This window comes from Myotis davidii, unplaced genomic scaffold, assembly GCF_000327345.1.
Source record: "Myotis davidii unplaced genomic scaffold, ASM32734v1 scaffold614, whole genome shotgun sequence".
Lineage (NCBI taxonomy): Eukaryota > Metazoa > Chordata > Mammalia > Chiroptera > Vespertilionidae > Myotis > Myotis davidii.
In genome coordinates, this window is record NW_006287807.1 from 389,079 (window position 1) to 393,332 (window position 4,254).

Here is a 4,254-nt window from a genome sequence, read left to right on the forward strand (position 1 = left end):
GGGGTCTGTATAATATTCTTTATTTCAGTCAGTGTAGTCTTAATTTCTAGTTGGTTCTTTATCACAACATCGAGGGTCTCATTAGATTCCTTGAGGATCTCATTAAGTTTATCAGTGGCTTCTAGACAGTTCTTGAGAGACCTTAAAAGTGTGGTTTTCAGCTCTATATCCTCCATTTCTGTCATTTCTGTCCTGTTTCTTTGTCTCCGCATTTTTTATGCTTTCTTGGTGCACCCCCTAGTGGTCTTTGTGCGCAGTCTTGTTGTAGTTAAGCCTTGATTGTTGTAGGTATTACTGGGGGGAATTTGGCCTCCAGGCCAACTGGCTGTCTATAATGATATCTTTACAGACACAGCTCCTAGGACAATGGAAACTAAGGAGAAAATAAACAAATGGGACTACATCAAAATATAAAGCTCTGCACAGCAGAAGAAACCATCAACAAAACAGGAAAGGCCACTGCATGGAAGAATGTATTTGCCAATGTTATTTCCAATAAGGGTTTAATCTCCAACATTTACAGGGAACACCTTAACAAAAGGAAGATAAACAACACAACCAGAAAATGGGCGAAGGACTTAAATAGACACTTTTCAAAAGAGGACATACAGAAAGCCAAGAGACATATGAAAACATGCTCAAAGTTTCTGATGCAAATCAAAATGACAATGAGGTACCGTCTCACACCTGTTAGAATGGCTATCAGCAACAATTCAACAAATGACTAGTGCTGTGAGGATGCGGAGAAAAAGGAACCCTCATACACTCCTGGTGGGAATGCAGACTGGTGCAGCCATTGTGGAAAACAGTATGGAGTTTCCTCAAAAAACTAAAAATGGAACTACCATCTGACCCAGTGATCCCACTTCCAGGAATATATCCCAAGAAATCTGAAACACCAATTCTTGCCATTTGTAACAGCATGGATGGACCTGGAGAGCATTATCCTAAGCAAAATAAGCCAGTCGGAGAAAGATAAATATCACATGATCTCACTCATTTGTGGAATATAACGAACAACATAAACTGATGAACAAAAATAGAGCCAGAGGAAAAGATATTTTAGAATATAATAGAAGTAATCCTGTTACTTGCAAGATATATTTTGTATGTTGTAAATAAGTAAAATAAATTAAAAAATAAATAAGAAGATGGAGAACCTAAATGCTTTTTGGTTCACCCCACCCCTACCCCCATGCCTGATGCACAGGAAACATTCAATACTTGTTGATCGATGTTTTCCCCATACTTTACCAAAAAAAGTGTATATTTACTGAAAGACATGGTTCAAGACAGACAAGTATGTGAGCACCGCTGGTACGAAGCAGAAGTAACACTTGGAGAAAGGGAGCATAGGGATGACGGAAGGAGAAGCGTGGCGACAGCTCCTTGCACCCACCCAGGGCAAACCCAGGCACTGCCCGCTGCGTAGGGAAGTTTTGTTGGAACCAGCCACTCCCACTCACGAGGTCCTTCCGCAGCTGCTCTCACGCTGCCTGCAGAGGGGAGCAGCCGCGACAGGGCTGTGGCCCGCAAAGACCGGGTTATTAATCCAGCTGCGTCTTCATGGAAAACTGCGCCAACCCCTGGCTCACGGGAAGGACGCCACAGTGGGATGACTGCAGCTCGCACTCCAGCAGCAGGGAGTTCGCCTGCGTGGGCCCTGGGTGGCAGCCTTCTGAGACAATGCAGGCAGCACCATGCAGGCGTCTACAGTAACTAAGTCAAAAATAATACAACCAGGCTAAGGGCTGTGTTTAGCTGGGGGGCAAGTTGGTGAGATGCAGGCGACTCGAACCATTAGAATATGCACTGGGAAGCATTACTGATTACGTTTCTCGATGTCGTTTTGGGGTCACTCTCTCAGCTCCCTGTCCTTTCAGGATCAGACATTTGGGCACCATCTCCCAAGTCATGGAATTCTTGTGGAGGGGAAGGGGGAGTGCATTGCGATCTTCACAGCCTATGGAATTCAATCAGGGGGTGATGAATTCTGAAGCGAGGAAAATTCTAGTAAGCAGTTTAATTTCAAGTACAAACGGTGGGTGCTATTTTATTATTATTTCAAAGCGTAAGAGAAAGTTTATTTAGAAAGTCACAGAGGTAGAAGGAGTGAGCCACAGAGGTAGAGGAGTGAGCCACAGAGGTAGAGGAGTGAGCCACAGGGGTAGGAGGAATGGGCGCAGGAAACAAGTTACAGAGGCTGGAAGCCCTCCGCGCTGAGGAGAAAGGCAGCGCAGGGCAGGCGCTGGGGAGGGGGCAGGCGGCGTGCTCCACGGAGAGAGCCGCCAGTGATGGAGGGATTTTCATGTAAATTCTAGAATAATTTACTTTGGTCTCGGGGCTTCATTTTTCCAAATATACCTGCACCACTTACTCTTTTCTCTCTGCTCTTCCCTCTGATCAAGCAGCCAAGGACGTTGTCCATGAACACAGAGACCCCAAGCAACACTGTGCAAGTGCATCCCTGGTGTCTTCTGAGCCGAGTCTTATACCACACCAGGGCTCAGGAACCAGCTCCATCCCCGGCAGGGAATCCCGTGGGCACTTCCAGCCCAAAGCAGGCGCGGGGCCTTCCGAGACTCCGTTTACACAGGCCTGTAAAAGGACTGCAAAACATTGCCAGCAGGTGGCAGCAAGCCTCGTCTAACAGAGCCTGCATGGCCACGGATTCTCCAGATGGAGAGTGTGTCTGGGTGTTTTTTTTTAAATATATTTTTATTGATTTCAGAGAGGAAGGGAGAGGGAGAGAGAGATAGAAACATCAATGATGAGAGAATCATTGACCGGCAGCCTCCTGCACACCTCTATTGGGGATTGAGCCTGAAACCTGGGCATGTGCCCTTGACTGGAATAGAACCTGGGACCCTTCAGTCCACAGGCCGATGCTCTATCCACTGAACAAACCGGCCAGGGCCTTTCTCTCTGATTCAAATAAGCAAGGGGGTTCCAGAAGCCTGGGGAGGGCTGTGACCTGCAAGCCCGCCCCAGGCTGCGGTGCTTCTGCCGGAGACCTCTGCCCAGGCCTGGGCGTTTGGTGGGTGAGCGCTGTGAGCCCTCGCACTGTGGGGTGTCACACAAGCCGGGAAAGGTCGACACGCTGACTTCTATGGAGTGCAGGCTCAGAGTACTTGTTCACTGGGAAACGCCTCTCGTCCTGTCTGCCTAGACTCCAAAGCACCCTGCTCTGCACCGCTGGCATCTTGACTGGGTTTAGCATTTAAGCATCGAACCACAGCAAGGAAGCAGGCGTGTGATGATCCGGTGCCCGCCCTTTCTCCTCTGGTTTTGCACACCTAGGCTTTCCCCCACCTGCCCCGTGCTTCTCTGACTTCTCCACTCGCTGAAACCCAGTCCATCCTTCCAGCCTGCTCTGATGGCACAGCCCCAAGCGCCCGCCCCTCCTCACTCCCTGCTCTTGGCACGTTCCTCCCTCCCAGCAGGCTAGACGGCTTCTCCAACATTCCCACCACAGCATCTCAGGACAGACCCTCTCACTGAGGTGGGGGAGGGGTACTGAGCCGTCCCCTGCTCCAGCCCCCAGAATCATGGACTGTCTTGGAAATCTCAAAACATTTGGGAAAATATCACAGCCTATTCTGAGACACTTATGTTTGTCTTCATTTAAATGCCAGCTTAGTTACTCAGTGTTTTGCTCTTAATCTCGGAAGTGTGCAACGGCTCTGGGAAGTGGGAGCTCTCCCCATCCGCCCTGGTTGCTCCTGTCTGAGCAGACACAGCTGGACACCCGGGTCCGCAGGAACGTCTCCCCAAGGACACTCCTGCGGGGCAGGGCCATGTCTGGCTCACAGTTCCCGCACTTCCGCTGACTGCCCTGTGTCTGCACTCAGACGGCACCTTCCACTCACCCAGCCTGAGCCCATTGCCTGGACCAGCCCTCCAAGGCAGCCCGCATGTCCTCCGTCCCCGCCCCTCCCCACGCCGCTCCTGAGCTGCCCTCACGGGGCGAAGATGGGAGCTGTCACTGAAGGAAATGTGCTCTGCAGGCGGCACTGAGGAGCAAAGCTCCCTCGGCCACTCTGCCAGGCTGTTTTGAATTTAAAATAACTGAGACTGGGGCGGGGCTGGGGTGGGGTGGGGAGGAGGCCAGGGCCTACGCCGTGTAAAGTGGGGGAGGCACAGGACTGAGGAGCACAGGCTCCTGACCCGCGTCTGGTGCACTCGCACGGATGCCGTGCTGTTTCCGGGGGGAGGGGGTGCCCCACGCTGCTCTGCACTCATGCCAGTGGGGCT

At 50.9% G+C, this 4,254-nt stretch overlaps 1 protein-coding gene across 1 annotated transcript in view; it reads right to left on the bottom strand.

Moving 5' to 3' along the window:
• The window catches only part of FHL2 (four and a half LIM domains 2), a 37,823-nt gene that overhangs the window by 9,781 nt on the left and 23,788 nt on the right, over nt 1-4,254 (bottom strand). The gene's annotated exons all lie outside the window — the stretch shown is intronic.